Source organism: Elephas maximus, chromosome 2, assembly GCF_024166365.1.
Source record: "Elephas maximus indicus isolate mEleMax1 chromosome 2, mEleMax1 primary haplotype, whole genome shotgun sequence".
NCBI classification, from domain to species: domain Eukaryota; kingdom Metazoa; phylum Chordata; class Mammalia; order Proboscidea; family Elephantidae; genus Elephas; species Elephas maximus.
The window spans coordinates 102,920,668-102,944,850 of NC_064820.1; the positions used below are offsets into that span (position 1 = coordinate 102,920,668).

General features: G+C 41.0%; 1 protein-coding gene across 4 annotated transcripts in view; it reads left to right on the plus strand.

Moving 5' to 3' along the window:
• Positions 1-23,263: 23,263 nt before the first annotated feature.
• The window catches only part of RFESD (Rieske Fe-S domain containing), a 33,016-nt gene continuing 32,096 nt past the window's right edge, over positions 23,264-24,183 (plus strand). For 3 of the 4 annotated variants that reach the window (XM_049868461.1, XM_049868471.1, XM_049868445.1), the window contains exons 1-2: positions 23,264-23,367; positions 23,804-23,908. The gene's annotated coding sequence lies outside the window, so the exon portion shown is untranslated. The remainder of the gene's footprint in view (positions 23,368-23,803; positions 23,909-24,183) is intronic. The other variant, XM_049868451.1, reaches the window with a different exon arrangement.

Sequence of the window (24,183 nt, forward strand, 5' to 3'; positions counted from 1 at the left end):
CAAAGCATAGGGGAGAGAGAACATAGCATGGTCAAGGAATAACATTAGTTGGAATGTCTAGCATTAGGATGCTTGTGGAGCCTGACCTGATGGACCCAATAAAGAAAGATCTTGTGTCCCAGGCCAAGAAAGCAAAAAGTGACCTTTGAAGGATTTAATCAGAGTTGTTACATGATCAGATTTGAATTTTATAAAGGCAACTCTAGTGATGGCACAAAAGATCAACTAACTGGAAGAAGGTTATGCCTTTAGGCAGAGATAAAGGCACATATGCCTCAAAATGTTCTATCACTTAGAATGACTTTTAATGTTGTATCATATCAGTTAGAATCACTGATAATGTTGTATCACTTAGAATGCTCTCCACTGAGGTAATAAATTTAAGCCAGCTGAGTTGAGTTCTCTGTTGTCTGCAGTTGAGAGCACCCTAACAGAAAAATGGAATTAGCTGGCTTAAATTTATTAGCTCACATAAAACGAACTCTAGTGCTATGGCTGCCCCAGGGTTCATTGATTGGGTAACCCAAGATTATAATCAAGGATCCACATCCTATCCATCTTTCCATTGTCATCCTGTGCTTATGGGCTTGACACTCAGGCCAGTTGCTCTTGAGGTCACAAAGTGAATGCTGCAGTTCCAGGCATTACCTTCAAACAAGACAATGTCCAAAAGAAGAGGAGAGACTTCCCCTTTCTCTCTCTCTTTCTTTCCCACTCTTGTTAAGAATAAAGAAACATTTCCCAGAAGTCTCCCAGCAGACTGACCCCAGCAACATCTCCCAGTGTTGTTCATTGGCCAGAACTACAGTACCTGCTCATATCTAGATCTATCATTGCAAGGGAAATGGGACAATCTGGAACTGAGGACTCGACTTGCATGAGAGAGGGTTAAAAAATAGGGTTCCGTAGGATAGAAAGGAGGGCAAATGCTTGTTGAAGAAATAAGAACAAAACCTTTAAATGATTGCAAAATTGTTAAAGAAATTGATTTTTACAATCTAGTAGGGGTTTTCAGCTAATTGCCAACTAGAAATTCTAAGAATTCTTCTGCTGGGTCAGAAATATCCAATACCAACTCAAGTAGTTAATTTGAAATTGAATTAAACTGAACTTACCCTAGATTTTGTGAAAGATTTAGTTAAGCCCAGTTCATACTGAAATGCTTGTCTTCTATAGCTAGGGAATGTTCTCTAAATTCAATCTAAAACTTGAAGTAGATCTAGGTGTCTTGGTCCCCATCCCTGGAAGCATTTGTAGATAAAGAAATTTGAAGCATCCCTTAGAATGGCCGTCCTGTTGGTGTTGATCTTAGGATGCCTACATTCTTACAGACAACCCAGAAATTCAGTTCTAGCCAATCAAGGAAGTTCCAGAGGGCTTTTTTAGATTCAGACTCTTCTAGAGTGGGACACACCATTCACATCACAAAGTAAAGGTGAATGAGCAGGTTGACCCTGAACCTGCCCTCTTTTCTAGTTATCATCCAAATTGGAAATGGCTAGAGGAAAAACAAAATCCACATACTTGAAATTTGCCCCATGAAGTAGAGAAATTAAATCCTCCTACCCACAGAAACCCTGGTTGCATAGTGGTTAAGAGCTCGGCTGCTAACCAAAAGGTCAGCAGTTTGAATCCACCAGGTGCTCCTTAGAAACCCCGTGGTGCACCTGTACTCTGTCCTGTAGGGTCGCTATAAGTTGGAATTGACTTGACGGCAATGGGCTTGGTTTTTGGTTACCAACATATATTCCCCTTTGAGTTAGATTTTAACCAAGCTGCTGCTCGCAGGCCTGGATTGTAAGACTCCAGGTGGCACTATTTATACAGATGATGATGTGAATGCCACTCCTAGCATTCAGTAATGTGGTGGCTCTGATTTTAACCAGAACTTTAAAGACTGAATACAAAGAATTCTGTATCTTTAGAAAGAACTAGCCACGCAGTAACATACAGCTATGAGAAGTAAACATGACCTATTACATAATGTGAAGCAGAAAGTATATAGAAAACAGCCAAGAGTGTAATTAAGTAAACTACAACTAATGATTAGCTATAAATGATATACTAAAAATATAATAGTCTAGCTCGTTTGTGGAAGAGGAGATAGATTTAAAACATTTTTTTTCTAAGCCACTTCCTAGGAAACATGGAAAAATGTAGAAAATTTGAGGAGCTTCCCTTCCATTCCTAAAATGTTCTGACTTGATCAAAGAGAAAATATTGTAATAAAGATGAATGGTTATTAAATGAAACTGATGTTTTGCCAAGTGGGGATGCAGTGTAATACACACAGAGAAAAGAGCATAGGCTTTAGAATTTAAAGACCTAGACTTGAATCTCAACCTCTGCCACTTAGTAGCTGTGTCACTTTAGACAGTTTGCTGAATATTTATTAGTATTGGTTTCCTCATCAATAAAATGAGGTTCATATGATCTATTTCATAGGATTACTGTATGTAAAATATTTGATGGGGGGGTCATGTCAGTTTTTCTCTTCAGATTCACCCCAGTACTCAATAGATGATGTTGTTGTTGTTGTTGTTAGGTGCCATTGAGTCGGCTCTGACTCATAGCAACCCTATGCACAACAAAGAAACACTGCCCGGTCCTGTGCCATCCTTAGAATTGTTGTTATGCTTGAGCCCATTGTTGCAGCCACTGTGTCAATCCACCTCGTTGAGGGTCTTCCTCTTTTCCACTGACCCTGTACTCTGCCAAGCATGATGTCCTTCTCTAGAGACTGATCCCTCCTGACATGTCCAAAGTATGTAAGATGCAGTCTCGCCATCCTTGCTTCTAAGGAGCATTCTGGCTGTACTTCTTCTAAGACAGATTTGTTTGTTCTTTTGGCAGTCCATGGTATAGTCAATATTCTTCACTAACATGACAATTCAAAGGCGTCAGTTCTTCTTCGGTCGTCTTATTTCATTGTCCAGCTTTCACATGCATATGATGTGATTGAAAATACTATGGCTTGGGTCAGGTGCACCTTAGTCTTCAAGGTGACATCTTTGCTCTTCAACACTTTGAAGAGGTCCTTTGCTGCAGATTTGCCCAATGCAACGTGTCTTTTGATTTCTCGACTGCTGCTTCCATGGCTGTTGATTGTAGATCCAAGTAAAATGAAATCCTGGACAACTTCAATCTTTTCTGCATTTATCATGATGTTGCTCATTGGTCCAGTTGTGAGGATTTTTGTTTTCTTTATGTTGAGGTGCAATCCATACTGAAGGCTGTGGTCTTCGATCTTCATTAGTAAGTGCTTCAAGACCTCTTCACTTTCAGCAAGCAAGGTTGTGTCATCTGCATAACGCAGGTTGTGGCCATTGTTATAACACTGGGCTGTGAGGGATGCAATCTCATTGAGTATTATATGAAGGGAAGAGAATCATCATGGAAGATTAACACAGCAATAGTGGGATATAGTAATAGGAAAATTGAGGTTTAAGGAAGGCTTAGTGGGCATTGTTGATTGCCTTCCTAGATCCATTTCTCCTAACAGTTTTCAGATTCTTAGTAGAGTATCCATGCCTCTTCTGAACAGTCAAGCGCTTTGAGAGAAGCTGACCCTTTTCACACTCTGGGAATGGGCCTTTATTAGTTTAATTACATCAAAGTATTTCCATACCTCTCACCACCATGTCTTGATCAGGAATGGTCATGCAACTGAGGCCAATGAGATAGGAGGGGAAGTTTGTTGGGGCCTCTAGGAAAGAACCTCTTCACTCCTCTGGGCGAGCTATGGGAGCCAGCATGCTCTCTTCATCTCTCTCCCACTGACGATGAATGAGGAGCATGTAAACTGTTGGCTGCTGGCAGCCCATCTCTGACCATGAGGGGAACCAGCCATAGGACAAAGTCAGCATTGTAGATACAGCAGAGTAGAGACATGAAAAGAACTTAGAACCTTGTTGACCTTACTGCACTGTCATATCAAAAACCACTGAGACCTGTCCTATTAAGTAAGTCAATACATTTTATTTTTGCTTAAAGCAGCTGAGTTGGATTTTCTGTTACTTGAAGCAGCAAGCAGCCTCTAACTGAAGTAAAAGCTTGGCAAGAAAAAGAGTCCTGTTTTAGCCTATTGTGCAATGGCTTATGTTCTTTATCAAAGAAATCAGGAAGATTCCAAGTGTACTTTTATTTGGCCCATCAGCCAGTATGTGTTGAGGGACTGTAATGGGCACTGTGTTGGGCACTATGAGGCAAATTGGAGAAAATCGAAGATGTAACTCATATTTTAAAAATCTGTATTCTATTAAGAACTATGGTTTTTATGGTAAGGACTTTGTTGAGAAACCTCAGCCTGTAATTATTGATGTTATAGGACATAATTTGCAAACTGTTGCCACTGGTAATTTTATTCATTAATTCATTGATTTGATATTTATTTTTAAAGATCAATCATGTACAAAGCACTATATAAATTTTATTATATACGTATGTGTATATATGTGTGTATGTATATATATAACCCACTGTTGTCCAAGTCAGTTCCAACTCATAGCGACCCCGTAAGATTTCCAAAGCTGTAAATCTCTACAGAAGCAGACTGCCACATCTTACTCCTGCAGAGCCACTCATTGTTTCAAACTGTCGACCTTTCAGTTAGCAGTTGATCACTTTAACCCCTGTGCAACCAGAGCTGCTTAGTTTATTACATATGTAGATATGTATCACTTATCACAGACATATATTTCATTTAAAATTTAGCTTTTGGGTGGGAATTAGGACCAACTATTGCTATTGTGCTGCCCTTTTCTATGGCCAGATTGGGAAGTGACAGCCATAAAATGAGATGGAGTAGATTGTTACAGTTATGGCCCCAATGAATCACTTCTCTTAGATCCACCCATTGTATAATCTCCCACATGGAGTCTGGGCTTAGCCATGTGACCTGCTTTGGCCAATGGAGAAGCAGTAAATGTTTCACAAGTAGGGCTTGATAAGCATTTATGCATCGAGATTTGCCCTCTCAGAAAAACTGCCTTAAGACCATTATGTCACGAAGAATCCCAGAATAAAAGACCATGTGGAGTGAGAGGCCCAACCACTGAGCTACCCAGCCAGGCCCAGCCTACAGCTGACCCTCCAGCTAAATGCATCTGTATGAATGAGCCAAAGTGAGACCACCATAAGAACTGCCCAGCTAACCCACAGGATTATGAGAAATAATAGATCATAGTCATTTTAAGCCAATAAGCTTTGGGACGGCTTGTTTCACAGCAATAGATAACTAAAACTTGGGTAAAGTAGTAAAATAGGTGCTTTAAAAATGGGAGGGAGAAGACAGTGACCTAAAGTTAGAGGAGTGGGGTGAGCCTGAATCAGTGCAGTGTCTGTTGCTCACATTGGACCTGTCTGGCTCCCACCATAGCATCTTCCTTGAGTGTTGTGATACAATATCTACAGAGAACTGAGGAAACGGTACAGCCTTGACAGGCATGAGACAAAAACATCACAGCAGGAGGCCGGCCACAGACACACAGGACTCCACCTGAGTTTATCAAGATCACTTTTGGAGAAAGTTAAAGGGGGCTAGTATTCCTTCTGAATCCCTGGATGGCACAAATGGTTAAGTGCTTGGTTACTAACTGAAAAGTTGATGGTTCAAATCCACTCAGAGGTCCCTCAGAACAAAGGCCTGGTGATCTACTTTTAAAAGGCCACAGCCCTGAAAATTCTATGGAGTGCAGGTCTACTCTGAAATACATGGGGCTGCCATGAGCCAGAATCAAGTAGACAGCAACTTGTTGGTTAGTATTCCCTAAGTGGTGAATTTGGACAGGACCTGCTAACTGGATGCTGTGGTAAAATAATTTTTACAGCCAGACTTGTGAAACTTGGAAAATGCAGATTATGGTTAAGATCTATTGGCTAAGTACAAAAAGGAGGATCATTCATCCAATACACAGGTGCAAAGTTCCATGAAGATTACAATGCTAGTCAATAATAATGAAATACTATTTTTTTTCCTAAGGAGGTCATATTAAATTAGAATTCTTAATTCTGTGATTTCATAAGGTATGAGGAAAATGCTCTTTTTAAAAGTTTTACTATTAATATCACTACTATTTTAGATCATGCATTGCTATTTGAGAAGCCAGTGAGTTTTTTGTTGGTTGGTTGGGTTTTTTTGTAACTAAGAGTGCAGATACTGACACATTATAATTTCACATGACTAGTGTCTTTTTGGTTGCAAGAGTACATTGACAGGGAAGTGCCAGAAATTCAAGCCAGATTCAGAAGAGGACGTAGAACAAAGAATATCATTGCTGATATCAGATGGATCATAAATGGAAGCAGAGAATACCAGAAAGATGTTTGGCTGTGTTTTATTGTCTATGCAAAGGCATTCAACTATGTGGATCATAACAAATTATAGATAACATTACGAAGAATGGGAATTCCAGAACACTTAATTATGCTCATGAGGAACTTGTACATAGACCAAGAGGCAGTCATCAGAACAGAACAAGAGGACACTGTGTGGTTTAAAATCAGGAAAGGTGTACGTCAGGGTTGTATCCTTTCACCATACTTATTTAGTCTGTATGCTGAGTAAACAATCTGAGAAGCTGGACTATATGAAAAAGAATGTGTCATCAGGATTGGAGGAAGACTCATTAACAACCTGCAATATGCGGATGCACAACCTTGCTTGTTGAAAGTGAGCAGCACTTTAAGCACTCACTGATAAAGATCAAAGACCACAGCCTTCAGTATGGATTACACCTCAACATAAAGAAAACAAAAATCCTCACGACTGGACCAACGAGCAACATCATGATAAACGGAGAGAAGATAGAAGCTGTCAAGAATTTCATTTTAATTGGATCCACAATCAATACCCATGGAAGCAGCAGTCAAGAAATTGAACAACGCATTGCACTGAGTAAATCTACTGCAGAAGAACTCTTTAATGTGTTAAAAAGTGTTTTAAAAAAGCGTATCATTTTGAGGCCTAAGGTATGCCTAATATAATCACCTTATATGCATGTGAGAGCTGGACAATGAATAAGGAAGACTGAAGAAGAATTAACGCCTTTGAATTATAGTGTTGCAAAGAATATTGTATATACTATGGACTGCCAGAAGAACAAACAATTCTGTCTTGGAAGAAGTACAGCCAGAATGCTCTTTAGTAATGAGCATGGCGAGACTTGATCTCACATACTTTGTGGAGAGGCCAGTCCCTGGAGAAGGACATCATGCTTGGTAAAGTAGAGGGTCATCGAAAAAGGCGGAGACCCTCAATGAGATGGCTTGATGCAGTGGCTTCAAAATAGGCTCAAATATAGCAACGATTGTGAGGATGGTGCAGGACTGGGAAGTGTTTCATTCCATTGTACATAGGGTCCCTATGAGTCAGAACCAACTCGACAGCACCCAACAACAACAGTGACTTTTCTAAGAAAAAAATATGGGAGAGTTCTCTAATCTCCTCCTTCTCCTGTATCTGTCCCAACTTATTTAGTTGCAAGGAACAGAAACCCACTCAAACTAGCCTAAAATAAAAGGGAATTTATAGTTCCTTGAAATAAAACGTCCAACAGCACAAAATAGCTTCAGGCAGGGATAGATCCAGTTGCACAAAAGAGGCTCTGTCTCTCCCCATATCTAAGCTCTGCTTTTCTCTGGGTTGGCTTTATTCTTAGACAGCCTCTCCCCCAACAATGGCAAAGGAGCCTCTAACAACAGATTCTACCATTCTGGTGAAACCAATGGTAAGAGAGTGCGTTGTTTCAAGAGTTTCAGAAAAATCCAAGATTGACTAAACTGAATTGGGTGTATGGCCAGATCTGGGTTATGTGCACATTCTTTTGGGGAGGCAAAGTGAGGGATAAGGGTGCCAGTGAGGACCATTTGGACCACATGGGCTGAATTTTTTTTTTTTTTTTTACTGTAAGAAGAGGAAATTGATGACAGCAAAGTTAAATATACTCCCCAACATCTCCATTTAAGGAAATAAAATTAAAAAAAAAATTTATGTGTGCTCTGGATTCAGATTAAAATTATAATTTTGTTAAACTTAATCTGTATACTTTGGGTCAATTTGCCAGCAAATTAAAAAAATATTTATTTGTGGTAGCAATACACACAACCACACATCCATTCACAATTTCTACATGAACAATTCAATAACATTGGTTACATACTTCACATAGTGTCACCATTCTGTCTCTACCTGTGTTGCTTCATCACCATTAATTTAGGCTCTCTGCCCCTTAAAGTTCTTATCTGTGCTTTAGATTAATTGTTGTCAGTTTATACTCATACTGATAATTCTTTATAAGAGCAGACATTCTTTATTACTTGGGCTAAACTGTTGTTTCGTTTAAAGATGGCTTTATAGGATAATTATAGTTCAAGGTTTAAAGAATATTTCCGGACAACAGATTCAGGAATTTCCCCAGTCTCAATGGATCTAGTAAGTCTGGTTTCCATATGAGTTCAAAGTCCTGTTCCACACTTTTTCTCCTTTTGATCAGGATCCATCTATTGGGTCCTTGATCAAAACATTCAATAATGGTAGCCAAATGCCATCCATTTCTTCTAGTCTCATGGTAATGGAAGTAATAGCTTACGGAAGCAAATGGCTCCTTTCCTTCTCTGATTCCTAGGTCTCCTTTCTCTGCTTTTCCAGGAAAATAGAGACCCATTCGGGTATTTTGGACAGCCACTCACAGGCACTATTTTAAGACCCCAGGCACTATTTTACTGAACTAGGAGATAAAACAGAAATTCTAAAAACATTAGGACATTTGGCTTGATCCAAAAAAAAAAAAAAAAAAACCAAACCCAGTGCCGTTGAGTTGATTCCAACTCATAGTGACCCTATAGGACATAGTAGAACTGCCCCCATAGAGTTTCCAAGGAGCTTGATTAAAAAAAAAAAAAAAAAACCCACTGCTTAGACTTGCAAATTTTTATCTGTCTTCATGAAAGTGCACCAAGTCATGTATCATTTCATCTAATTATTTAAACACAAAAGGATACACACAATTGAAAATTTAGCCTGGATCATCATCCATGAGGTTATGCTATGAGAAGAGATGTAGGTAATGCATGCTATACATTCAGTAATCACTCTGCAAGCCGTGGCCTTCATTCCTGTGGCCATCAAAGTCGCACCACTACGTTCAGATAATTAGAACTGTTTCATTATGGATTATTTATGAAATATTTTCTCAGTCAACTGGATGAGTTTGTTTCTTTTAGTGCACCTTGAATTTTTTAAAAAATATTTTTTATTCTTCACTGAGCATTTATCATTATTGTATATTTAAAAAATGAACACTAAGAGCCTGCCCTAGGCCAATGTGTTCCAGAGAGTGCTTTGTGAATCAGCAGATGCTTTAATAATAAGGGAGAAAAAAAATTTTATAGTCAAATATTTTCAGAACACTAGGTTAAATAGGTTTCTCTCCTTTCCAACATTTTATTATAAAATATATAGAAAAGCTGAAAGAATGACACAAAATAACACCCACATATCCATATTGAGATTCAAGATTTGTTAACATTTTGCCATATTTGTGTTCATATATATGCTTTTTTTTTTTTAGTGAATGACTTGAAAATTAGTTGCAGGCATCATTATACTTCATATCTAAATACTTTAGCATGTATCTTCTAACCACAAAAGTATGACTACACCTAAGAAAATTAACAATTCCCTAATACCATGTAATACCCAGTCCATATTCAAATTTCCCCTTTTGTCCTCAATTTGACTTGAATAGATTTTTTTTTCTTTTGAATCAAAATCCAATCACAGTTTACACATTGCATTTGGTAGTTGTATCTTTTTTGTTTTTATTCTAAAACTGTCTCCCTGACCTTTTTTTAAATGATGTTTTTAAGAGACCAAGCCAGTTGTCTTATAGACTATGTCATATACTGAATTTTTCCTCATGGTATCTGCTAATTTATTCTTCTATTTTCAAGCAGGTTTCTCTATAGCAGTACTTCTCAGAGCCTTCAATATGTTAATGTGCAGGATGATTCTGCAAGTGGACACCGTTTAGGAGCCCTGCCCACTTCACAATAACCCTTCCATTAAGAATTGCCTCCTACCCCAAGTACACACACACACACACATACACACACGCACACACACACACACGCCTCTGGGAGTCATGTATCAACTTTGTGACCCCATTTTCCTGGCCAGTCCATTGGAACAACCTTTTAAAGACTAGGGCAGATAAGACAAGTGGTTACAGAAATTTAGACAGTTAAGCACAGGGGCAACTAGGGAATTCAGGATAAAATACTGTTATTAGGTGAGTTTGAAAGTGATGTAGTTATCATAGCTGTGGAAATTGGTGATGCTGGTGCCCCGAGGGAACAGGTATGAGAAATGTGTTGAGTCAGGGCTTTAAGGAATGTGCAACCAAGATGACACATTAAAGTAGAGCCAGGCTGGATAATACCAGAGCTATTACAGGTCTGGCTTAGAGGGTAGTCTGATGGAAGGTTAGCTCCTGTTGGGATCATCCAACTAAAGGAAAATTTTTTGCACAGCGAATGCTTTGGACAGACCCAGTGGGGAAAAAAGTCTGGACTAGAAACCAAGAAGAGAGAAAAAGGCAAGAAGGCACTCAGATCTAGCAAACAGCGCATAGGGCAGAGAAGGAAAGAGACCAACTTAAGATGCAAGGTAAACTGTAAGAAACTCTGCCGAGCCTTCCTAAAAGGGACAGGGGTGTGGCAGAGGGAATTGGAACACTGAAGACTAGGACATTCAAGACCTGAAGAAAGGCAGTGTCATGAAGAGCATGTGGTAGAAGTATTTTCCCTCCTTCAGACTTGAGGAAGCCAGATTCAGAATCATCAACAGCAGTCAGAAATACTCCACAGGCGATACCCTAGGTGGAACAAACACAAGGTAGTGGGGAATCAGCCCTAGGAAGCCAGTTGCATGACCCTAAGCAATTCCATAACAAGAAGGGGTGAGGTCAGTCACTGTGTTTGAGACTGAAAATGCCTGCTCCTGAAAATGTGGAGACCTTGACACAGATAAAGCCCACCCTCAATGCTGCATGTGCATGCCAGAACCACAAGGCTCAGCAGTGTGAGATGAGAACACATATTATTTACGCCTTGGGTTTCATGTGAAGGGATTTCAATTATATTAACACTCTTGGACTCTCTTCCCTGTTGAGGTTAAAAAAAGAGTGGCCCAATTAAAAACAAGATAAACAACAACAAAAAATATCTTTTTCATATCTCGGTTCTGAATGAATGTCTAGGTAAAAACTGAGATTTAGAGATTAAATCCTCTTCCAAGTTAAAGTCCAAAGATATCAAAATCCAAAGAATTAAAGTTCAAAAATAAAAATTTCCTGCCTTGTATGAAATAATTAGGAAAAAAAAATAACAGTTGCTATGGAGTCATCTCTGAGTCATGGAGACCCCCAAGTGTGTCAGAGTAGAGCCGTACTCAAAAGGGTTTCCAGCGGCTGATATTTTGAACGTAGATCACCAGGCCCTTCTTCTGAGCTGCCTCTTGGTGGACCCGAACCTCCGAACTTTCAGTTAGCAGCTGAGCACATTTACCATTTGCACCACCCAGAGACCCCACGAAATAATTAAAATCTTCCCCAAATTCTGATTCTGTGCAGTCTTCACTGGAGGGGTTCCTGCAGCCTGGGTGGAGCTGTGGGTCTGTCTTAGTTACCTAGAGCTGCTAAAAAAAAAAAAAATAAAAGAGCTGCTATAATAGAAATATCACAAATGGTTGGCTTGAACAAACAGAAGTTTTTTTCCTCACAGTTTAGGAGGCTAGAAGTCTGAATTCAGGGTGCCAGCTGTAGTGGAAGCCTTTCACTTTCTGTCCACTCTAGAGTGAGGTCCTTATCTCTTTCAAGTTCCTCATCCTGGGCAATCTCCGTGTGGCCTGGCATCACTCTTCCCCCATCACTTGCTTTTTTAATCTATTTTATATCTTAAAAGAGATTGATTTAAGACATACCCTACTGTCTCATTAACATAAGAAAACCCATTCTCAAATGGGATTATAACTGCACGTTATAGGGGATAGGGTTTGTTGTTGTTGTTAGGTGCCGTGGACTGGGTTCTGACTTATAGCGACCCTGTGTACAACAGAACGAAACACTGCTCGGTCCTGCACCATCCTCACAATCTTTGTTATGCTTGAGCCCATTGTTGCAGCCACTGTGTCAATCCATCTCATTGAGGGTTTTCCTCTTTTTCGTTGACCCTCTACTTTATCAAGCATGATGTCCTTCTCCAGGGACTGATTCCTCCTGATAACTCATCCAAAGTATATGAGACATAGTCTTGCCATCCTTGCTTCTAAGGAGCACTCTGGTTGTACTTCTTCCAAGACAGATTTGTTCATTCTTTTGGCAGTTCATGGTATATTCAATATTCTTTGTCAATACCACAACACAAAAGCATCAACTCTTCAGTCTTCCTTATTCACCTCCAGCATTCGCGTGCGTAATGGCGATTGAAAACAACATGGCTTGAGCCAGGCGCACCTTAGTCTTCAAGGTGTTATCTTTGCTTTTTAACACTTTAAAGAGGTCTTTTGCAGCAAATTTATCCAATGCAATTTGTCGTTTGATTTCTTGTTTGCTGCTTCTATGGGCATTGATTGTGGATCTAAGTAAAATGAAATACTTTACAACTTCAATCTTTTCTCCATTTATCATGATTTTGCTTGTTGGTCCAGTTGTTAGGATTTTTGTTTTCCTTATGTTGAGCTGCAATCCATACTGAAGGCTGTGGTCTTTGATCTTCATCAGTTAGTGCTTCAGTAGGATTATAACTGCAGGTTACAGGGGTTAGGTTCTACAACACATTTTTGGAGGGCACAATTCATCATAACAAGGGCCTTCAGCAGCCACAGGCTGGCCTTTCTCTCCCTACACCAAGTTATCTCTTTAGGACCTCTGAGGTTGTATTTGTTCAGTTCCTATTTTTTTAAAAAAGTCCAAAGTATTCACTGCACTCAGAACATTATTGCAGCACTGGCCCCTCACCTACCTACCGAAGTTAGAAAATAGACCACACCCTGACCCAAGGGTAGTTAGCCAAGCAAAGCTGTATTCCCAGAACCCAGTACTTGGTATTGTCAAAGACTCTAGCATAGGCTTAGGATCTAGGAGAAGGAAAGAAGATGGACAGAATCTTGGTTTCAGCTTCCCTGGGGTGACTGTCGGAGGAGTCCTGGTGGTGGAATTGTTAAGCACTCAGCTACTAATCGAAAGATCGGTGGTTTGAACCCACCAGCTGCCCTGTGGGAGAAAAGAAGTGGCAGTCTGTTCCCATAAAGATTACAGCCTAGGAAACCCTATAGGACTCTTCTACTTTGTCACATGGGGGTGCTATGAGTCCAAATCGACTCAACAGCAGACAACAAGGGTAGCTGTCAGTTGGTCAATGCAGGTAGTCCAAATCTATAAATCATATAAGTAAACTCAGTTGAGAGAAATCATCCTGTAAGAGGTTAATTTGGGCACCATGTTTACTAAAACTTGGGAGTGGAGATCCATCTATGCCTTTATCCAGACAGAAGCCAAATGCATCATCCTTGCCTTCTTGCATGTTTAGAAATTTGCAAAGGTGTAAGCCCCAGTCTCCAGGTGTCTATCTTTCTCTTGTAGTTTAAAACTTGCTTAGTTACCGTATCTATTTCAAGCCCTTATACTTAATTGAGCATAGTCTCTCCATCTCCTGACATGAAGCTCTCTTTGGCGTGTGTATTTTCAGTCCTGTCCCTCAGTGGTTATTTTCACTGATTCTAGATAAGCAATATGTCTGAGCTTTCTCCAGAGCATCTTGACACTGTGGGATGGTGTGGAGCAATCTTAAGCACATGGACGTACTACATGAATCTAAGGTTAGTCTTTCCATGGTTCCTTCTCTGGCCTAGACCACAGGATGAAGTTTGGAGTAGCCCAGGTAGTACAGCCTTATCGTATCCAGGCCTGTCACAGGCAAAGTAAGGTTAGACACCCATGGGTGCTCTGTAACACCTGTAGTGCTCAGTTACCTTGCAGAGTAATTTGAAATACATTTTAGGAATAGAATTGACAGGACTTGGTGCTGGATTAGATATGGGGGAAGGGTACCAGGGATCCCCAAGACCACCTTCATATCTGGGGATTTGCTAGGACTCACCAGACTCAGTATATAGTTATACTCACAGATAAGATTTATTATAGTGATGTAGTAAGAATGGCACCCTGGTAGCACAGTGGTTAAGCGCTCGGCTGTTAACCAAAAGGTTGGCAGTTCAAATCCACCAGCTGTTCCTTAGAAACCCTACGGGGCAGTTCTACTCTTGTTCTGTAAGGTCACTGTGAGTTGGAATCAACTCAACGGCAATGGATTTTTTTTTTTTTTTTTGGCAGTAAGACTACACAGCCAGATCATAAGGAAAAAAACAGAGGCAGAGTCTGGAAGAATCCACGTGCAGGCCTCCTTAGGATTGTTCCTTCTCATGAGGCATCACACAGACAGCATTCTTCCTCCAGCAACAAAAATGCAGAAACATATGTGCAATGTTTCTACTCAGAGAAACCCATTAAAGACTCAGCACTGAAGGTTTTTCCTGGGGCCTGTCATATAGGAACCTCTGCGCCTTGGTGGTTCAGTGGTAGAATTCTCACCTTCCATGTTGGAGACCTGGGTTTGATTTCCAGCCAATGAGCTTCATATGCAGCCATCACCAGTCTGTCCATGGAGGCCTGCATGTTACTATGATGCTGAACAGTTTTCAGCAGAGCTTCTAGACTAAGATGCACTAGGAAGAAAGGCCTGGTGATCTACTTCTGAAAATCTGCCAATGAAAACCCTACAGATCAAAAGAGTCCGATCCACAACCCACCATGAGGATGGCACAGGACTAGGCAGCATTTCATTCCATTGTGCATGGGGTCACTATAGTCCGAGCTAACTCCACAGCAGCTAACAGTAAACAGCCTAGCACATACAAAATTCCAGACTCCTAGAAGGAAAGCAGATGGTGAGCAAAAAGTACACTTTTTGTACAAACTGTTTAGGCAGAGTGAGCCTCCCTTATTGTTTAGGAAAAGTTTTATATCAGTTTAGGGAACCACTTACTAGCCAAGTTTACAGACACTTGGGCCAACCTTGCAAGCAGGACTTTTTAAGGATAGAAGTCACAGGCCTGCTTTGTTAACACTTTTCTGCACAGAGGGAGTAAGGAAAAGGGAGACATCAGGGATGACATCTAGGTTTCTACCTTAAGCATGTAGGTGGATGGTGTTGCCAATTAGGGAAATGGAGAGGACAGAGGAAGTACAGCTTTATGGGAAAAAAAAATTCAATTCTGAACTCATGAAATTACAGATAGCTTTTTTTTTTATGAGATGTTACATTAAATTTAGCTATGTTGCAATGATAACTAAACTTAACATTCCTGCTAACCACCTAGAATGTTGCTAATTGTGACAGAAAAAGAGGCAACTGAAGAGGTCTCGTATCACTTCAGCTAGGAGAAACACACTTTATTTTTACCCATGGTCCATTGGCCAAAACTAGTCACATGCCCTCAGCAAGCGTAAGTGGGACTGGGAAATATGGCAGCACATAGGATGTTTGGTGAACACCACTGTTTCTGCTATAGTATCCGAGTGGTTATGTCAAGTAGTCATCCTAATTGATGTGGAGACATTTGTTTAGGAGTCAAGAGCAGACAGGTGTTTTTTAAAACCTACCCTCACATCATACTCCACCCTCACTTTCTCATGATCTGAGTCCCAGTGGTCTAACAGGGGCAATGGTATCTTCCTTTCCTGGTTTGAAGGGATAGGAAATCCAGATTGGTGGATACTCTTCAAACCACCCTGTAGTGAAAACAGCAGCAAAAGGGGTGTCTTCTAGCTCACAAGACAGACTTTGGCTTGGGATTGAAGGCAGCGTTTTAACCTCTTTGAGAGGAAAGGTTTGTTCCAGAAAAGCCTTCCTAGAAATAGCCTGATGTAGAGGGGCTGGGCTCACAAAGATGGGAAGGAACATTTGAGACTTTTTACAAATGAAGATATGAGGATACAGAGGATCAAGATCACAGAAGAGAAACTGGAGTTGTTTAAGGTGGTAGTTAACAAAACTTATGTCAGGGATATTAGTCCCTGGATGGTACAAATGATTAAGTGCTCGGATACTAACAGAAAGGTTCGTTTGAATTCACCTACAGGAAATTTACCTTTTTCAAAAGAAAAGCCTGAATATCTGCTTCCTGGCGATCTACTTCTTAAAAGTTTATAGTCATTGAAAACCCTGTGGAGTGCAGTTCTATTCTGAAACACATGGGGTCACCATGAGTTGATCTGGTTTTTTAGACAAAACTTAATGCCATGGATACCAATAGGTGGCACTAGTAGGCCAAAGTTAGAAGCACAGGAAAGGAAAGGAGTAAAGAATAAATGAATGGATGGACGAAGATGCAAATTAGTTCTAAGGAGAGAAGAGGTAGAAAGTACCCCCAAATGGCCTCAGGCAGAATGTTGTGGTAGCGGTGCCCACAGATGGATGAAACTGTTCTATTGCAAATTTTTAAAAAGTAAAATGACAGTACGAATAATGAATTTTATTCTGAACTGTAATGAGTTTCAAATGGACTTATGAGTTCCTGCTGTTAATTATGCATGTACACTTGTGTGTGTGTGTGTGTGTGTGTGTGTGTGTGATGTGCATGTTAGGGTTAAGTGGAGAGAGGTGGCTTATTCTGCTGCCACTACAGCTTTCCCAGCATTTAATGTTATCATATGACTATAATCACATTAAAACATTGTTGTCGTTGTTGTTAGGTGCTGTCAAGTTGGTTCTGACTTATAGTGACACTATGTGAAACAGAATGAAACACTGCCTGGTCCTGCACCATCCTCACAATTGTTGCTGTGTTTAAGCCCATTGTTGCAACCAAGGTGTCAATCCATCTCATTAAGAGTCTTCCTCTTTTTTGCTGACCCTCCACTTTACCAAGCATGACGTCCTTCTCCAGGACATGATAACATGTCCAAAGTATATAAGCAAAGTCTTGCCATCCTCGCTTCTAAAGTTCATTCTGGCTGAACTTCTTACAAGACTTTATTTGTTGTTCTGGCAGATCATGGTATATTCAGTATTCTTCGCCAGCACCATAATTCAAAGGCATTGATTCTTCTTCGGTCTTCCTTATTCATTGTCCAGTTTTCTCATGTACGTCAGGTAGTTGAAAATACCATGGCTTGGGTCAGGTGCACCTTAGTCTTCAAAGTGACATCTTTGCTTCATAACACTATAAAGAGGTCTTTTGCAACAGATTTGTCCAATGTAATGTGTCATTTGATTTCTTGACTGCTGCTTCCATGGGTGTTGATTGTGGGTCCAAGTAAAATGAAATCCTTGACAAAACATTAAGTGATGATGAAAGAAATTTCCTTTTTTTCCCTTTTATTCTTCTTGTGTATACATGTACGCATTATCTACTGAGGCCTTCTGTCTATTAAAGATCATATTTATGATTGTAGATGTAAGGTATCACTTTTCAATACAATGTTCAGATTATACCAAAGCAAAAGGGAAGGACTTTTTTTTATTATAAATGACAAACTTTATTTAGTCCTTCAGTGACACAATCCAGGAACTCCTAGCACCCTCCATGTCCCCACAAAATAATTTGGGAGAGATAACAGATGATGGAAATTAGAATAAATCAAATTGGTAAATTGGCACTTCAAAACTAGGTCGTTAATTTGTGCTTGGGTCAGTGAAACAAACTGCCAAAAAAGGAAATTATTCCATAAAATATTATTGATCACCCTAAAACTATATTGAACCAAACAGAATCAGAAAAATTTAGCACTAGAGGCAAATCCATTAATCTGGGCTTCTCTACATCTTGCATGTTGTTGTTGTTGTTAGGTGCTGTTGAGTCAGTTCTGACTCATAGCAACCGTATGTACCACAGAATGAAACACAGCCCGGTCCTGCGCCATCCTTACAATTGTTGTTATGCTTGAGCCCACTATTGCAGTCATTGTGTCAGTCCATCTCGTTGACGGTCTTCCTCTTTTCCGCTGACCCTATACTTTAGCAACCATGACGTCCTTCTCCAGGGACTGATCTCTCCTGACAACATATCCAAAGTGTGTAAGATGCAGTCTCACCGGCCTTGCTTCTAAGGAGCATTCTGGTTGTACTTCTTCCAAGACCGATTTTTTCATTCTTTTGGCAGTCCATGGTGTATTCAATATTCTTTGCCAACACAATTCAAAGGCATCAATTCTTCTTCAGTCTTCCTCATTCTTTGTCCAGCTTTCACAGGCATATGATGCAATTGAAAATACCATGGCTTGGGTCAGGCACACCTTACTCTTCAAGGTGACATCTTTGATTTTCAGCACTTTAAAGAGGTCCTTTGCAGCAGATTTGCCCCATGCAATGTGTTTTTCGATTTCTTGATTGCTGCTTCCGTGGGTTTTGATTGCAGATCCAAGTAAAATGAAATCCTTGACAAGTTCAATCTTTTCTCCATTTATCATGATATGGCTTATTGGTCCAGGTGTGAGGATTTTTGTTTTCTTTATGTTGAGGGGAAATCCTGGTGGTGCAGTGGTTAAGTGCTATGGCTGCCAACCAAAGGGTCAGCAGTTCGAATCAGCCAGGCACTCCTTGGAAACTCGATGGGGCAGTTCTACTCTGTCCTATAGGGTCGCTATGAGTTGGAATCGACTCGACGGCACTGGGTTTGGTTTTTTGGTTTTATGTTGAGGTGTAATCCATACTGAAGGCTGTGGTCTTTGATCTTCATTAGTAAGTGCTTCAAGTCCTCTTCACTTTCAGCAAGCAAGGCTGTGTCATCTGCATAACGCAGGTTGTTAATGAGTCTTCCTCCAATCCTGTTGCCCCATTCTTCTTCACGTAGTCCAGCTTCTCGGATTATTTGCTCAGCATCAGATTGAATAGGTATGGTGAAAGGATACAACCCTGACACACACCTTTCCTGACTTTAAACCAATCAGTATCCCCTTGTTCTGTCTGAACAACTGCCTCTTGATCTTTGTAAAGCTTCCTCATGAGCACAATTAAGTGTTCTGGAATTCCTATTCTTCACAATGTTATCCATAATTTGTTATGATCCACACAGTGGAATGCCTTTGCATAATCAATAAAACACAGGTAAGCGTCCTTCTGGTATTCTCTGCTTTCAGCCAGGATCCATCTGACATCAGCAACGATATCCCTGGTTCCACACCCTCTTCTGAATCTGGCCTGAATGTCTGACAGTTCCCATCAATATACTGCTGCAGCCACTTTTGGATGATTTTTGGCAAAATTTTGCTTGCATGTGATATTAATGGTATTGTTTGATAATTTCCACATTCGGTTGGATCAGCTTTCTTGGAAATAGGCATAAATACGGATCTCTTCCAGTCAGCCAGTTAGCTGTCTTCCAAATTTCTTGGCATAATGAGTGACCACTTCCAGCGCTGCATTTGTTTGTTGAAACATCTCAATTGAATTCCGTCAATTCCTGGAGCCTTGTTTTTAACCAGTGTCTTCAGTGTAGCTTGGACTTCTTCCTTCAGTACCATCGGTTCCTGATCATATGCTACCTCTTGAAATAGTTGAACACTGACTAATTCATCTTGGTATAACGACTCTGTGTTTTCCTTCCACCTTCTTTTGATGCTTCCTGCGTCATTTAATATTTTTCCCATAGAAACCTTCACTATTGCAACTCGAGGCTTGAATTTTTTCTTCAGTTCTTTCAGCTTGAGAAACGCCAAGTGTGTTCTTCCCTTTTGGTTTTCTATCTCCTGCTCTTTGCACATGCCATTATAATACCTTACTTTGTCTTCACGAGACGCCCTTTGAAATCTTCTATTCAGTTCTTTTACTTCATCATTTCTTCCTTTTGCTTTACCTGCTCGACGTTCAAGAGCAAGTTTCAGAGTCCCCTCTGACATCCATCTTGGTCTTTTCTTTCTTTCCTGTCTTTTCAATGACCTCTTGCTTTCTTCATGGATGATGTCCTTGATGTCATTCATTCCACAACTCGTCTGGTCTTCGCTCATTAGTGTTCAATGTGTCAAATCTATTATTGAGATGTCTCTAAATTCAGGTGGGATATAGTCAAGGTAATACTTTGGCTCTGGTGGACTTGCTCTGATTTTCTTCAGTGTCAACTTGAACTTGCATATGAGCAATTGATGGTCTGTTCCACAGTCGGCCCCTGGCCTTGTTCTGACTGATGATATTGAGCTTTTCCATAGTCCCTTTCCACAGATGTAGTCGATTTGATTCCTGTGTATTCCATGGCAAAGTCCATGTGTATAGTTGCCATTTATGTTGGTGAAAAAAGGTATTTGCAATGAAGAAGTCATTGATCTTGCAAAATTCTATCATTCAATCTCCAGCATTGTTTCTATCACCAAGGCCATTATTTTCCAACTACCGATCCTCCTTTTTTGTTTCTAACTTTCACATTCCAATCACCAGTAATTATCAATGCATCCAGATTGCATGTTTGATCAATTTCAGACTGCAAAAGCTGATAAAAATCTTCAATTTCTTCATCTTCGGCCTTAGTGGTTGGTGCATAAATTTGAATAACAGTCGTATTAACTGGTCTTCCTTGTAGGCATATGGATATTATCCTATCACTGACAGCATCGTACTTCAGGATAGATCTTGAAATGTTCTTTTTGATGATGAATGCAGTGCCATTCCTCTTCAAGTTGTCATTCCCACCATAGTAGACTATATAATTATCCAATTCAAAATGGCCATTCCCAGTCCATTTCAGCTCACTAATGCCTAGGATATTGATGTTTATGCATTCCATTTCATTTTTGACGATTTCCTATTTTCCTAGATTCATGCTTCGAACATTCCAGGTTCCAATTATTAATGGATGTTTCTTCTCATTTTGAGTCATGCCACATCAGCAAATGAGGGGCCCGAAAGCTTTATTCCATCCATGTCATTACAGTTGACTCTACTTCGAGGAGACAGCTCTTCCCCAGTCGTGTTTTGAGTGCCTTCCAACCTGCGGGGCTCATCTTCCAGCACTATATCAGACGATGTGTCACTGTTATTCATAAGGTTTGCACTGGCTAATTCTTTCCAAAAGTAGACTGCCAGGTCCTTCTTCCTATTCTGTCTTAGCTTGGAAGCTCAGCTGAAACCTGTCTTCCATGGGTGACCCTGCTGATATCTGAATACCAGTGGCATAGCTTCCAGCATCACAGCAACATCCAAGCCCCCACAGTACAACAAACTGACAGACATGTGAGGGCTTACGTGTTCAGGTTCATGGAAAAAAACATTTAAAAAAATCATTTGTATGGGATGCTGGGGGTAAATGGACAAGGCTGCTCCAGGCCCACTGGGTCCCTAGGTCAATATGCCAGCATACCTGTAACCCATTTGTACCACACTAAATGCAGATTATGGTACTCAACCTTGAGTTCACACTGGTATCACTTGGAAAGTTTTTATTGTTTTGTTTTAATACTGATCCTTAGCTCTAACCCCCAGAGATTTTTATTTCATTGGTCTGGGGTGAAGAGTGGGTGTCGCGGCTTTTTAAAACTCCACAGGTTACTCTAAGGTATAGCTAGGATTAAGAACTACTACACTAGAAGAAAGGAGCCCTGGTGCTGCAACGGTTAAGCACTTGTTTGCTAACTGAAGGGTCGGTGGTTCGAACTCAAGAGCTGCTCCATGGGAGAAAGACCTGGCAATCTGCTCCTTTAAAGATTTCTGCCTAGGAAACCCTGTAGGGCAGTTCTACTCTCTCATATAGGGTCACTATGAGTCAGAATCAAATCGATAACACACAAAAACACTACCAACAACGACACTGGAAGATAAGGAGTCCTGGTGGTGGGAGTGGTTAAGAGCTCAGCCGCTAACTGAAAGGTTGGTGGTTCAAACCCATCAGCTGCTCTGTGGGAGAAGGATGTGGCAATGTGCTCCTGTAAAGATTATAGATAGCGCTGGAAACCCCATGGGGCAGTTCTACCGCATCCTATAGGGTTACCATGAGTAGGACTTGATGAGACTTTTCTTTTTTTTTTTTTAACCCTAGATGATAAGGAAAACCCATTGCTGTCCAATCTATTTGGATTCATAGTGACCCTACAGGACAGAGTAGAACTCCCCCATAGGATTTCCAAGGCTGTGGTCTTCACGGAAGCTGACTGCCACATCTTTCTCCTGTGGAAAGACAGAGTCAAGAAACACTTTGGTGAAAAATCTATCAGACTCATCTAGTCTCCTGCTGTGAACACAAGTATAAGGGTTTTTGTTTTTAACTCAGAGACATACAGAAAGAAAAACAAAAAGTTGCTCATAATTTGCCTGACCATATAATGCCAGTTGACATCTTACTATAAAAGAACATACTTCGTGTTTACAAAAATTACTGCAAGGTTCAAAAGATGAAAGTGAAAACCATTTCTCATGGTCACCCCACAGCAACCCGTTAAATTCCTTTTCAATTATTTTGATAAAGTTTATATATATACCTGCATATTTGTATCACTAAAGATAATTTTTATTTATACTAAAGTATATACAGTATTCTATACTTTGCCTTTTTAACATTCATTGCCCCAAGGCATTTGTCATTTGCGTATACAGCTATAATGTAACTCATACGTCTACACTGTATTTTATTTAACCATTTTCCTGTTGATGATCACTACTTTATCTTATTCTTTCCTTGCAATCAACACACTTATACATAGATTAAAGAACCCTCATGATGCAAAGGTTAAGCGCTCAGTGGGTAACTAAAGGTTGGCCCTTAGAACCCACCCAGCAGCTCTCCGAGAGAAAGACCTAGAGATCTGCTTCCCTGAAGATTACAACCACAAAAACCGTGAGATTGTTCCACTCTGTCACATGGGGTCACTGTGAGTTGGAATCGACTTGATAGCACTAAACAACAAATACATGGATTACATGCATTGTGACAAACTTTTGCAAATATTTTTATAAGATAGATTCATAGACGTGAGATCGTCGGGTATATTTAAAATTTAGATACTGTGGTGAGATCAACAAACAATTAAAAAAATAAACTGATGCCACCCATATCTGTCAAACACACCATTAAGACTGCCAGTTTGGAGGTCCTCACTGGGCGTGAGTGGCCAGCGACCCCACCATCAGCCACGTCATCTGGCGGCAGGGGCACCTAGGCGGCCTCTGGGGCGGGCGCTCTCTGGTCACGTGGGCAGCTTTGCCCCCCCCCCCCCCCGCCCCGCGGAGGCGCCGCGCGCGTAGCGCGGTGCTTTGACTCGCGGATTCGCATCACGCGGAGGCCTCGGCGGCCCCTCCCGCGGAGACGGAGCGCGGGACTCGAGGACCGTAAGTTCTGTTCTTCCCGGTAGCCATTGGGCGGCCTGCGCGAGGCGGGGCTCGCGGCGTCCGCTGCTTCCTGTCGGCGGCACGGCCGGAGCGCGGGCTTCCGGTTGCGGCTGCGGCGACCTGGCAGCTGGAAGGCAGTTGTCCTGTGGCCTTTGCTCCCGGCCCCACTGAGCGAGCCCTACCGCCTCACGGGGCCCCGGCTCAGCCCCGGTTAACGGTTAACCCGCTGGCGCAGGGTAGCGCCGGGTCAGAGTGGCCTCCCGACCTTGCTCTCTGAGTAATCTGGGTCTCACCCTGGCCCTGACGCCTCACGGTGGGGGGAGGTGGGGTTAAAACAAACTTTACTATCACGGTGGGGGGAGGTGGGGTTAAAACAAACTTTACTATCAAAATATCAAAGTTTACAGCCCCGTCTTTCCCAAATGTTGGTCTCCAGAAATCCAGAGAATCCACTGAACAGCCACGCCCAGACTGTCTTTGTGGCTCCTGGGCCTCTGAGCTCTGCTGAGTGATGAAAATGCGCTGGGCTGCTAACCAAAAGGTTAGTTGTAAGAACCCACCCAAAGGAGCCTCAGAAGAAAACCCTGGTGATTTGCTTCGGAAAGGTCACAGCCATTGAAAATCCTGTGTAGCACAGTTTTACCCTGACACACATGGAGTTGCCATGAGTTTGACTTGACAACAACTGGTTTGTTTAGTTTGAGCACCACTTTAGTATAAGAACTGCAGACCTCTTTACTAAACTGTTAAGTACAGCTTGAAGTCATTGATTTATAAACTATCAAAGCTGGAAGGACTTTAGGGATGACAGCTAAC